This window comes from Balearica regulorum, chromosome 8, assembly GCF_011004875.1.
Source record: "Balearica regulorum gibbericeps isolate bBalReg1 chromosome 8, bBalReg1.pri, whole genome shotgun sequence".
NCBI lineage: Eukaryota > Metazoa > Chordata > Aves > Gruiformes > Gruidae > Balearica > Balearica regulorum.
In genome coordinates this window covers 18,173,310-18,187,605 of record NC_046191.1, presented here as the reverse complement: position 1 = coordinate 18,187,605, position 14,296 = coordinate 18,173,310, and the positions used below count along the sequence as shown (strand labels likewise).

Below are 14,296 nucleotides of genomic sequence, written 5' to 3'. Positions count from 1 at the left end.
CCTACACAATGCCTACCCATGCAAAAGCTTGGTTTCTTATTATTGTTGAACGCAGCAGAAATCTGCCTGCTCAGTCTGAGCAAATGTTTCTCAATCAATAATTAAGTAACTTTAAGGTCTAGATCTATACAAAGATATTGATATTTTCACTGAAAATGAATCAATATGAACAGGGTAAAGCATCTGAGTAAGCCTTTTTAATGGCAGTGTTTTGGCTGTGAGAAGTAAATTAATTGATTAAATGAATGACAAATATTGGACAACCAAAGTAAGTCTTTTCACACTTTCACAAACCTTTTAAAGAACTCATTTCAATTCTTTTCTTTGTTTCCCATCTTTTTTCCAACTTTGCATTTTTCATAGAATTTACAGGCCTTCCTGTGAGTATGTAATGGAAGTTATGCCTGTTTTATTTTACATTAATAAGGAGAGTTCAGATGAATTGTGGCAAAGGAAAAGAGCAAGCTGAGACTTATGGAAGGAAGGGCATTTTCTGGGTGATAAAGTGTAAGGGATCCTGCTGGAAAGACCACAGTGACAGAAAGGAGATCTACCAGGAGACTATAAGGGAAAAATCTACTGAGAGATGGGAAATGGTAAGGGAGAGAAAAATACATTCACACCTTTGGTTTGGTGGATAAGAAATAGTTCTGGATAGATCTTTTCTACCATCCTCTTAAGAAACGTATTTTCAGGAAATCCAAAGTCGTTGAACTGGACACAAGGACAAAACTTTCCAGCAGTTCCCACAGACATGCCTCTACTTACAAAAACCTCAACTTGCTCTGACAAACTTTCTGGACTCTCAGCGCCCTGGCATGTGTGCACCAACATTGACTTACGCGAAGGCCATGCTCACACTTGAAACCGGAAGTGCCCCATATTCTGTGGATGAATTTGTAGCAGTTTGCTGAAGGCTTGGCCTCAGGGCTCAGGCCAGGGGAGTACTGATTCTCTCCCAAGCTCTGATACCTTCACAGCTTGCTCTATAGAAACAACAGCAGAAGCTCCTGGCCAGCAAGCCCGCTCCTAATGATTCACATGACATAGTAGAGCCCCAGCAAACACCGGGGCTCCAGGGTTAGCTCTGCTTCTAGAGGCTGATGGCAATGAGCATTTTGCATCTTCTTGAAGTAGGTCCGTCTGTCTGGAGGGCCACTGGTTTGAAAAACTCCCCAGCAGTGGGAAAACCATTGCGGTCTGCAGCCTGTCAGTGGAGATCACTGAGGCTGGATGAGTCTTTCATGCCACTAGGAATGGAGAAGCAGGAGGGGGCAATAACAAAGAGGCCAAGAGAGAGGAAAAGTGACTCCTTTTTTCCACTCACACTTCTTTCTCATGTTCTGCACTACCAAATTCAGTTCAAGGCAATGCTATTTTAATGCATGGAAGCAGGTACAATATAGCTTCACCCAGGGCCATCCCCAGAACAGGAATGGAATAGACACCAAAGTTAGGGCACCTCTCTTTAGGTGTGTATTTACTGTGCAAAGGGAGGGGAGAAATGCAGATGGGTAAGCGGGACAGCTGAAATGTCATCTTTTTTTGTCCAAACATCTTTCTAGTGGAAGAGACAGTTAGCTTTCCTAATCTCCCTAGCCTTTCTTTTCCCTTTCTTGTTCCCTTTTACCCTTTTCTCTGTTTTATTCAAGTTCATAGTTTTTTACCATTAAGCAGTGATTTCTTTTATAGTAAAGAGGCAGTTCAAAGAAACATAAGCCTTGCACTGGCCCTTTGTGTGTATGCAGCTATCAAGTGGCAGCATAGGTTCTTGGGCCATTACTTTTGTTACTGGTCATAGAATAATTCTCTGCTGCCCCATAGCTCCTGCGAGCTATTGTTGGGAGCTCAATTTTCTGAAAATATTTTTGAGTTGGGTTTTTTTTTTATTATTATTATTAAATGGACACACATTCTCATCTGTAAAGGTTGAAACTCCACTCTTCCATCTGTCTCTGCCCTTTTTGGAATTGTATGTCCCCTGTGGTGTGCAGCTCAGAAGTGTTCACTTATGTACTGGTAAGAAAAAAAAAACCAAGAAATGAAAAGAATGAATGTGTGACAGGATGGAAAATACTGAACTACAAAAATGACCTCAAAACTGCACAAAAAACTTGCATGATACAGGCAGATCCCACTCATAAATAAATATTAATCTACCTTGCATGTAAAATTGAAAATTAATGTTGGAGAAGGCACATAAGCCACTTTTCAGTGTAAAGATGTTTTCCCCTTTCTTTTTTTAATCAACATTCAGCACTTTGAAATCACATGTCCCATTTTAAGCACTGAATATGTGATTGGTTTGGTTATTTTTTATAAAATCCTATTTAATATTTATGTAACGAAATCTGATGATTCCTGATGTGTTTCAGTTTTAATCGTAATCTAGTATCACAATCCTAGTAAAAAAGTGTGCCTTTGTAGCTGTTCAACATGGCACAAAAGCTGTCTAGCAGAGCAGAGAGGTACGACTTCCCTATCTCCAAAATGGTAAAAATCACATTGCCTGACACTGATAAAAGTTTGTTATTTTCAGAGCACAACCTATGAACTAATTAGCCAACATTTACAGCTCCCAGTCTGGCTGGAATATTATTTCCCAGACATCCAGATCTACAAGACCAGCAGGAAAGACCATAAAAATCAAAGCAGAAATCAGAGGCAGAAAATCTAGATGAAACAGGAGTTGTTGCTTCTTAATCCTGGGTGGGGGAATTTCGTCTTGCATGAGGTCTGTTCCCACCCTATGCCTGCAACTAGACAGGGCAAGTGTGAGACCCTTTCTGCCCCCTTCCTAACACAGAGCCTCAGCCTTCAGCTGCAATGCGGAATTCAGAAAGGAGGGGTGTTGAGTGCAGGTTAGATTCCCTAGCACTTTGACTCTCCTAGATCTATTTACATTCCCTTAGGAATATATGACATTAAGGGATCCTTGCAACTGGCATGCTGAGAGCAAGACTGTGTGCTGCCCCTTTGCTCCACCACCTGGGTGGTCCTGATCTCTTTTTGGCTGCTGCTGAAGGCCAGTGCACATTTGCAAATCCCCACACTGCCAGTCATCTGGGGAGCACAGAGATTGCTTGCTCTCGTTCGCCACAGCTGGGCAAAGCAGCTGAAATTGCTGGGGCAGCTGAAACCACAGGGGCAGTTCACTGAGTATTTGCAACAGTAGTAGGTACCACCAATAGAAATTGTACCAGTGACACATCTTGGTGTCACCCTATGACCTGGTTTGATAGACAAAAGGTGCAACTTCTCCGAGCACATTAGCTCAGCTGAGGAGGCCATATATCTTGCAAGAAGCTCTTCCAATGTGCTCTATGGTTGCCTGTATACCGCTCTGGTGGGACAGCCCTGGCATCCATACTGAACCCTAAGGGCAACCTGAGCTCAGAGAGTTTTAACATCCCATCTCCTTTGTGCAGCAGGAAATGACTGCACCCTCCTAGGGACCTCTGAGTCCTCTTTTCTGTTTGACCCTAGCACTGCAAAAGCAGTTAAATGCTGGAGGCTGCACAGGAAAACATGTGCTGGATGGCACTCCTACATGAGGTGTGTTCCTAAGCAGTGTGGTATTTGACACATTACACAAGATAATGGGTAAAGGGCAGTTACATCAAAGGGCAGTTACATCCCTTTACTGTCACAAATCAGCAAGAAAGAAGGAATATGAGTAGATGTAAAAAGCATGTTGAGGGGCATGAAAGAAAAGGTATTGCCCTGGATTCTATCTAGACATTCTTGGACTTACCTCCATGAGAAGTTTCTGATCATCTCAGTTATAGCCTTCTCAGCTATGCACAGATCCTTCTCACCACCTGTCCCCCATCCTGTGTGTGAATAGTATTAGCGAGGACAAATGAATTATCCAGTCATTTTTCCTGGTTTTCTTTGTGGAGAACAGAAAATAATATGGTATGAGTGAAAAAACAATTATTATAGTTGTTGCAAAATTCATTAAAACGATGATTCTTCACTGTACTTCAAACATGGTTCTCAGAGTTTTTAAACAGTTTTTGTTATTAGTCAAATGAAATACTGTGCAATAATCCTTTAACTTGTCTGTGCCAGATTATCAGTTATTTCGAGGAAGTGTTAAAATCTCCATCACTGGCAAAAATGAATTACGTTTTCTTTGTCAAACTTGCATCAACATGCCCATCAAGCTGAGCTGGAAAAGACTCTTTAACAGTACAGCATAGGTGCTTCTGTTTGTGATTGCGAATGCACCTGAATCTAAATTTTGCGGCTACAGTGATCTCTCTCTCTCTCTGCAAAAGGTTTTTATTTTCAGCCATATTATTAGAATAGTTTGTCATATTACAATCTACTCTAAATAAAATCTCATAATTTAGTCCTTTCTTCTCAATACAGTTAATTAGTAAGCCTGATTCTCCCAGACAGTACTTCTATTTCATTTGATAATCATGAATTGTTATTTTTTTACTAGATAGTCTCATTTATGTGGCTTTCAAAATACTCAAGCAATTACAGCTATAGAATAAAGGCTGGAATACAACAAGTAGAGTTCATTCTGTTTGTGGGAAGTAAGGTGGATTAGTTTATCTCTTCAGATGACTTTGGGCCTCAGTCTGAGATGAAAACATGTTTCCTCCATCATTTGCAAATATGCAATGAGACACTGACACAAAGTCCTGACACATTAATAACTTCACAGAGTATTTGGGAAAATGACAGTGACAACTCACGTACAGTTTTCCGCTTTGTAAACAATGTGGACTCATTCCTCTATAGGTTGTAGCTGTTGCTTCAGATGTGGGAACAGTATTCCGGAAAGACAGTTCTGCCTGTAAATGAGAAAGACCAAATTTCAGTAAGATCCCTTACAGGGATTGGTGCTAATCCTTGCTATAAGAATATATTTATTTTCAGTAGTCTGTAATGGGTGAAAGAAATGTGGCATTAAGATGTCTCATGTATAGAGATACATCAAAATCTGCCCAGTTCATTTCTGTCTAACCTAAAGAAATGGACAAGTGAATATATCACATAAATTTCACTGATGAATGTCAGGACTCTGATATAATACAAACCCATAGATAGCACTGTAAACAACATCAATCTTTCTAAAGGCAAGTCTGAGACAAAAATATTACCATATCCAAGGATGGAGACAGTATGTGTGCTTAATAACACAGAAGAGTCATCCCAACCCAATTTTAGCGGGGAATCAAAACTTATAAACACCTTTTTTCCCACGTTCCCTAAAGGAAATACATTCATCATTTATACACCCAACTAGTCTTTGGCAAGAGAGAGTGTGCTGGCAAACTGGAGAAAAAGAAAGGCAGTTTGGGATGACAGTTGACCTGAGAGGGAGCTGCATGTGAGCAGTGCCTCTCAGGGCTTGGGGTGGTGAGCAGAGCTTGTTCCCAGAGCTGGATTCCAGGGCTGCTGTGGGAGTACCTCAGCCTACCCAGGGCAAAGCCCCCACCATAGAGCCAGTGGCAAACTGCATTCTCCAGTGGAGCTCTGGTTCTGTCTCATGGCCCTTACTTATCCCAATAAATAAACCATCAGTTCAGAACACCAATAACTAAACATAAATGAGGCATTGCTGGAAGAAGTACCAAACAAATTAGAATGGGCAGAGACACTGTTCCTGCAATCACAGGTGACTTTGAATACTTCAGAACCAGAGCAATTGACATTAAATCAAATGACAACACAAATAACCCTGAGGTCCAGATAGAAGGACCAAATCACGGGGAATGATGCAGTGAAATCAGTACGCTAGAGGTACTCCAGCTACAGAGGCGCGAACTCACTCACTTGAGTCACCAGGCTTCTGAGAACGCCCTGAGCATGGATAAATGCAAAGGACTCTGAACTTCATCCTGAAACATGGCAACAAAACTATTAGACCAGATCACCTACTCATCTACATGACTAAGAGCACAGAGATTTCACAGAGTCAAGAAGCTTAGACTCTGCCCTGAGATGTTCACATACAAAGAACAGTTGAAGTGTCTTGGACTGAAATGACTTATTTAAAGTAACCTGTGGAATACAGAGAAATAGATACATTAAAATCAGGGAAGGAATGTTATGCTGCCCATGAGAAAATCATGAGGTAGGAATACCAGTTTGCCATTAAATTATGATTTCTGTAATAACTGCTGAGCTTACTTATAATCATAGCGTGACCCAGACATAAAAACATTTTCCCTTTTCAACTAAATGAAGGACATACCCCACTGTGGTACACCTCAAGAGGGTTATTATTTCACCCAGCTTCCCCAGTATCTCTTTTGCTTCTCTCCTGCATGAAACTCCCACTAATGTGGAGCAATGGAACGGCAAAGTGATTTACTTGGGAAAGTATAAGGCAAGAATTTACCAGAAGTTTTGAAATAAACCAAGCCCTTCTTTAGAAGACAGAACATAAAAGAGAGCTGTGCATTTGGAGAAATAAGGTAAGCAGCATTAAAAAACCTATCCCTTGTTTTAAGCTTCCAGGCATAAAGTTTTGTGTATATAGACTGTACACAGTCTCCAGATGTTCTGATACTTCATTTTGCTTTCCCATCTGTGTGGGGTCCAGTTTTCATCTCCTTTGGAGGACTGGCAAAACTTTTACTATATTTTAGCAGAGCAGAATTAGTGCGTAGCTGTCTGGGACGAAAACTCTACTAAATCTCTACACCCGCAAACAGGAAACTGCTTTTCAAATTTATTAAATCCAGCTTTGAGTTTGTGGCACAGATTTGAGACTAACACGCTGTTTGATTTCTCTTAACATGACTAGATCCATGAAGCGTGCATGTGCGTCTGTGTGTCCCCTCTTGTACCCATTTCTATTGCATTTCACATTTCTGTCAATATAGCCTCCAATATTTGAATCCACTGATAGAACAGATGCAGTAATTGCAAACAGCTGTAAAGTATTACTCATCTTGCTAATCAAAATGACTTTCTGCTAAATAAACCATGAAAAAAGCTTTTCCACCATCAGTGAAGTGGAGTGGAAATGATACAGGCTGTAAAGAGTCCACCATGGAAGTAAAATCAACAGATTAAGTTTTCCTACAACAATGATTCTACATGCTAATGCACATTTCCAAAATTGTTATAGAAATTTCTCTATGTTTAGAGAAATGAATTTGTGTAATGACACAAATGTTCCTCCAGGTATTTTACATGATACCTCCAGACACAGAGAGCTCTGAAGAATTGCTTTATGCTTTCTCAAGATTCATAATCCAAGGGGAGATAATTGCCCCATATGGTTTTGCTAGATGTGCATTACACGCTATAGGGGTTTTTTTTTATTATTATTATTATTTTTAATTCAGAGTAGTATATATCCACATCAAATATCACAAGGTGACTGTTTCTGAGCTTATGGGAAGCATCGAAGAGGCTGGTGAATCTCCAAAAAAAAAGTAGGAGGAAAAAAATAAATCACTCCCAAGTAAAACTCATGGCTGATAACTTTAGTCTTTTATTAGTCTGTCCCCTAATGAGAAAGCTCCTTTTCTAGCTCATTGTGCTTCAGTTATCCTATTTTCTAAGTCATATTCTTTAATTCTTAAAAATGCTATTAGAAAAGATATCATCTCTGGTTATATACTCTTCCTCTATTCCCCTATGCCACTTAAGCACTTATTGCTGTGGGCCACTCCAGTATAAAACACTCCAGAGGAAACAACTTAGCCCTGAGTTATTTCTCTCACTTCTTTGGGTCACACTGAATTAGGAAGTAAGCAATCTTCTCCCACAGCTTTCTGGTACCATAAATGATTTGCTGGGACCCTCAGCTCCTCTGTTATGAAATGTAACTAGAAGTTAAAAGGCATATAAATTACAGATGTGCTAATTTTGTGGAGCATGATGAACTTCCTACTACCAAGTTTATATATCTGCAGAGAAGGGAAGAAGAGGGAAGAGTAAATGAGATTCACATCTGATTATAGCACAGGAGCAGAAAGAGTAAATCTACTTCCTCTCTGAAACACTTTATGTTCTCCAGCGCTGGATGCAGTCTGCACCAAAGGACTCAGCAAGTTCTCTAGATCAGTTGCCTTTCTGCTCCAGTTTTTGCTCTACTTCCCCCCCGCCCCAGGTCTTTTTCCTTTGCCTTGACTCTTTTCTGCTGTCACAGTCATCTATACACATTCAGTGCCGTGGCTGCAGCAGTGTGACCTAATCACACCCAAGACACCTCAGGAGAAGCACTGCAGAACTTCAAACCACAGCATCGCTGCCACAGGCAAAAGAGACCAGAACAGGGGAGACAAGGTCACTGTCTAGGGTAACATAGTCTACAGGGTGACATAATACCCTCTATTAAAAGGGTCACTGTAAGACTATGATAGAGTTATTTCTCCCATGATATTCCTCCTCTTGAGGTTGAGAGAAAACATCAGAAGAACTGATTAGAAAATCTTCACCAACTCACTCTCATTCATTCATTTCTCCCTCTTGCTCTGCCCACTTTCCAGACAGTTCTTTGATTTTTGAGCAAGAAATGAAAATGGAGAAAGGGGCACCGTTTTATCAGAAGCTGCATCCCTCTGATAAAGCACGTAGTGTACAGAGGACATCAAGGTATGTCAGCAGCAATGAATGAGGCTCAGACACCTTCACAATCTCCAACTCTCCTCAATCGGTTGGTAGCAGCATGCATAATTTTCACTTACACATAGACATTTCCATGTTACTTGCGGTGGCACCATTTGTGGTTTTCACAGCTAGTGAGTGCATTGTCCCGCAATTAAACAGAAAGCTACAAAGACCTTTCTGGGTTAGCGAATTGCTCTCCGTTGCAGTCATCACACAATCCCTCTCAAAGAACTGAAGCTGCACCTTAAATGTATTAACTGTTCTCATCCTCACTACCCCAACTGGAGGCTGTTCCTGAGCCAATATTGCTGCTCAGACAGATGCACCCTTCCCATTCCAAGCTTACGTTTATTCATGCTTTGTTTAGTCTAAGGCAACAAGGCTTAAAATTATATGGCCTATTTTTGCAGGCAGCAATGCAGCAGAGCCAGGCCTAGATCCCAGCCTGGATCTCAAGAAGCAGCAGGTTTCAGAGTTTTTTTATCATCTGCCCTCATGCAAGTTTTCAAGAAAGCCACGCACAATTCTAAAATGTCAGTGCACACTTTCTAAGTCAGTGTGTAGCAGTGTGGGGTAGAAAATTTCTTTTTTTCAATTTCTTTCCATCTACAACTCTCAAAACAGGCACTGTGGCCCTTTTCTCTGCCCATTGAATTATACATCTTTCACTCTGCAGGCTCTAAGCAGTCTCCTATAGCTCCGAAAAAAATTGCAAACTCCATTTCTCACACCTTACAGCTCCTTTCATGGGCATATCCCCACCGTGGGCCTCATTCAGGTTCTGCTCCATATCCAGCAATTTCCCCCCTACTATCTCAGAGTTTGGGCTTCTCCTACTAGAAGTTTTCAAGATGTAACATTCACCTTAAAGTGTGAGAACTGAATGAACAATCTCAGGCCTTCATGGAGAAGTGAGACAGTACTCCCAAGAAAGGCTGAAGAGCAGGAATGGAGCTTCTCCCTGAAACAGAACCAAGGAGCAGGAAAAGGAAAGAAATTTCTAGGAAAATATTTTCTTTGGGGAAAAACAGAAGCTATTACACATTTCAAAGTACTTTTGTCTCGTGTAACTGACATTGAGAGCCCGAGAGAGACTGCAAGAATTACAGGAATAGTCAGAATAAGACTGTGGCAGTCGTCATTTAGGAAGAGCTCCCTTACTGAGGAAAAAAACCCCTGAGATCTTTCCTGAACTGAACAAGAAATGAACCCTATACATAGTCAGCATGGTACCCAGGAAAAAAAATAATAAAAAATTATACAGTATGCCCTTCACAGTCCATTAGCAATATTTGTGCTCATTACCAGTGAGATGTGTTTCACGTAAAAGAACCACTTGGGCAGAAGGGGCACTTGAGGTAATTAAGAATGTATTTACATTTTATAGAGCCATTGATGCCCTTATGTCCAAGGAACCCATATTAAAAGTGTGCTCAGGGTATTTTCCCTATCAATAAATATTAAAATGGTTAACCTGCACTTGGTCTGCTAGCTGCCTGCCATGGTTGTGAGCTGTTAGCAAGCAGTAAGAAGCAGACAAAAGAACGTGTCAGACAAGAAACCAATCTCCCAATCTACTTCTCTTTTTTGGGTAAGTTTCCATTTACTATGTTATACATTGTCTTATTTTTATGAATAAAAAATAGAATAAAAAATGGCAAGAGTCTCAAAATTGTGATGGTGAGGAATAAAATGAGCTCTTGATTTAAATGCAATTTTTACTAAAAAATTAGCTTGCAGTGATCTTTCATTCAGTTCTAGAACAATTCCCTATCCTTCTGAAATCATCCTCAAGTGCAAAACAGATCCAATATTATATGTCTATTTATTTAAGCTCTGTCTGTGCCTATTCTTATTGTTGTCCCAGAGTGTTCCTGCTAGACACAAGCCCAGGAACAATAAACAGCAATCTAAACTCATCACAAAATCACCTTAAGAAATGCAGAAAGTAACAGGAATTAATCAGCTGAACAGGCAGTCTTCCACTGCAACCCTTGTTATTTAGACAAGTGCAGCTAATATACATAATGTAGCCATAAATAATTAAGTAAAATAAATTACAGCCCAACAAAGTCCACATTAAACAAGACAGACCTCTCTGAAAGCCATGTGGGACTTACTATGTGAAGATCAGAGTAAAAAATGAAAGAGCGTGGCTCGCATGATCTGTCTGTTGCTCTAATTTTTAAAGATGATACCTAATCATTATAGGGACTCTTGCCTAAGAGAGCTGGACCATGCTAGAGCTGAACTGAATCATAAACCAGTATGAAAATGAAAAATGAGAAAGAAATGAGCATGTACATTTTGCATCATGCTCATGTGGTAACTCTTATTGTCATGACTCACAAACCCAACAGAAAGACGGAAGTCCACCTAGAGCTGTAAATTCTGGTCAGCTCAATTATTTCACATGTTGCAGCCTGACTTAAGTTATTCAGAGCAGAGAAAGGCAGATCCCTGATGCACCCTCTGTATTGCTGGACAGGGTGAAAATAATAAATCAGTCATTCGGAAACACTGTACGTTTCCTGGATAAGGAACAGCATATTTCATATTCTTCTCTCACAGCAGCCTCTTGATGGCAGTAAATGGTTTTCCCATTAACTGTCACACCTCAGTAGAGAAGTCCTGCAAGAGAAGGACAGTCTATTTCCATTCACTTTCACATCACCTACAACCCTTTCTTCCACCACGGCTGATGTCCCATACCCTCCTGGCTCACAAGAAGCAACAAACAGCTCTATGACTTGTCAGATTTTTAAAGACTACTGGGAGCCTTTTGCTGAAAACCATCAGGCTACATTGACTTAGCCCTACTGGCAAGTCAATAGTTTGGAAATTATTCTGTTTTCCCGAGATAATTGCACTGGGTCCCAGGAGAGGAGATGTGGTATTTCCAGTGCATCAGAGTGCCTTTCAGGAGAATCACATCAGGTTTTGATGTTTCTGACTGTCTGCTTCTCCCCCAAGCACTTGACATTCTCCCAAAAGAAAAAAAAAAAAAAGGTGCCTTTTGATGCTCAGGTTTCTACCCATCTCCTACTTCTGTTAAAAAGAAAAGTCAGCAATATCTCCATCTCTCTATCCAGAATAGGCTTTGTGACCAATGGAGTGGAGGAGCAAATGACACAAGGCCTCTTCATTATTTTCACAGGAAGATCTGACTCCCCCATTCTGCAGATTTGGGTTTTTCCCTTGTATTAATCTGTTGTAAAGAGTCTGTGGCTTCATCTTCAGAAGCGCAGCTTTTGCTGAAATCAGGGCCTCTGAAAATCCAAGCCTCGATATCTCAGTGCCTTGAAAAGGACCTGCATTCAGAGGGGAAAGGAATAGTGATTAACAAACTGCCTTCTGAATGTAGAAACTCTCATCCGAAAGTGCAGTCATGGTGCCTACTTGAACTGCTGCCCAGCTTATTTCCTGGCTGGTTGGAGAGAACAACACAATTTGCACAATGAGCATAGTGCTTTCTGAAGATTTTTTCAGTCCAAGCAAATGATCTTGCACCAGTAACAATTGTTTGTCTGATGGTAATTCAGGACTGCATTGGGCCCAGTAGGTGCAGCCCACAGTGAAAGGCAATATGGAGCCAACCCACCCCCTAGCAAGAGGATGGGAAAACATTTCTGAACACATGTTTAGCATTACCCATTTTGGAGGGAGGCAGAGAGAATTTTATTCTGTATCTGCCAGCTCTGCTGGTCAGCAAGGTTGCATGGATGCAGCAGAAACCTGCCTTCCTCCACTAAAAATCTGGCACCTTCTGAAGTGCCTGAAGTGCTGCTCACTCTGTGGCTACAGGTAGTAGGAAAGCCTTCCCATATTGCACACATACACTATGCACATGGAGAGTCCTGCGCGTGGGATTACATGAGGAGTCTCCTCAAAGTTTAACTGAGGGGACCCTTTAGGACTCCTAACCCACTGCCAGCAGCAAGCATGGCTGGGTCAATACCCTGCCTAATGTTTTACATGTCATGACAGCAGATGGAGCAAATTATTAACAAAAGAACAGTTATTCTAAAGGATGGGGGCTAACTATTTGTCAAAAGTTAGTGATGAACTGGGGCTGAAGGTACTAAATAAAATGAGATCAGATTGGGAGAGGACTAGTGGGTGAGTACCCGTTTTTAGTATGGGTATCTTGATACAGGAATATCTCTTGCTAGAGTTTCTGAACTTGTTGTTATTCTAATAATTCATATAATGACATGGGTGAAGAGTGTTACAGAACATATTTTTACTAGGTACAGTAAAAATGCCAGGCTATCTGCCAGAATTTATTTCTGATTTGTTTTGAGATTCAGGAAAACCTACCAACCAAAGATTCAAGCCATAGCTCTGTCAAAAGACATTTACATTACCCCTAAGCATTTCAATTATACGCACCAGACAGAACTGTAAGTTGTAAGACATACATAGATAAAATCAGATAATATGTGGCAAATAAGGCGTATAAGCAGTAACATTAACTTGCATATCAGAGTCTTAAAAAGCAGACACAATTAGACAAGGCAAAGAAATAAATATCCTGTGAACCTTTCAAAAGGCCAACCACATTGTATTTATTTTAATATTGTTTAACAGTAACACTTAATAAAGAGAACATCATGATTGTGTGAACTAAATTTTCAGTCATAATGAATGCTACAAACTTAACCTCCCAAGTTTAAATAGGCTACAATGCCTTGGGAGAGATGCAAGAGGAATTATTTGATAAAGGTGACGGTTTTTCACACCTGCAAATAATGTTTTTCTTCCAGGCTCTCTTGATCAACAGTCTGTAGCCACACATTACAGATATAATCTCAAGACCTTATGGTGTATACTTGTCACTACTTGCATAACTTACTAAGGATAGAGGATCACAGAGATTTTGAACATAATTTCCCACACTACAGGAGATTAAATAGACTACATTTGAAGAAGCCAAGAAGCAGCTATGTCCCCTGGATAACAGAAAATAAACTTCAACCAGTTTCTGCATCATTTATTCAAGAAGCATAGTCTTGTCTCCTACAAAATTTAGGCATAAGTATCCTGTGCAGCAAGGATGTGCATTTGATTTAAACAATTAATTGCACAGGAGTGGATTTCTGTTATGGCTTTCCTGGCACAAACTAAAATCGTTACATAAGTCAGCTGGAGAGTGGCAATCTTACCTATATAAAGATTGATCGAACATTCACAGCTAGAGTTTGTCCTGTTCCCCATACTCATCAATATAGAAGCAGCTGTGATCTGAAAGCTTTTCTGGGGTAAAAGGCAACAGTAAAGAGCATGCTGGAAGAAAACCATCACCATATCAGAGCTATTCCCCAGATCATTCTTCAGAGCTAGTTTCTTCTTCATCCATCATGCTTTCTCTGATTGCTATTCATTTCCTTATTTAATGAATATTATAATGAATACAACACACTTAAAGATGCATTGTAGATGTTTTTTTTTGAAGTATGTTTACCACTATATATCCTGAGAGGGAATATTAGCAGCTCTATTAAACAATGCTCTCTTGTTACCATGATAAATGTGTATTCAGTGATAGCTTTAATGCGAAACCCAGTGTACATAACTCACCAACAAACCTAAATCGTGCATCATCTATTTGAAAACCGCCAACTTTTTCTAACAGATAGGAAGTATTTTCCCAGTGAATCTGTTGCTTATTATACTCTGCTTGTCAGGAATACTAGTGACATGGCAG

General features: G+C 40.3%; 1 long non-coding RNA gene across 1 annotated transcript in view; it reads right to left on the bottom strand.

The window, feature by feature from the left end:
- LOC142602761 (uncharacterized) overlaps positions 1–14,296 on the bottom strand; it is a 56,731-nt gene extending 42,435 nt beyond the window's left edge. Inside the window, exons 1-5 of the long non-coding RNA XR_012836542.1 lie at positions 14,170–14,296; positions 10,894–11,900; positions 5,797–5,861; positions 4,717–4,811; positions 3,755–3,833 (exon numbers count right to left, since the gene is read on the bottom strand). This is a non-coding gene — a long non-coding RNA (uncharacterized LOC142602761). The remainder of the gene's footprint in view (positions 1–3,754; positions 3,834–4,716; positions 4,812–5,796; positions 5,862–10,893; positions 11,901–14,169) is intronic.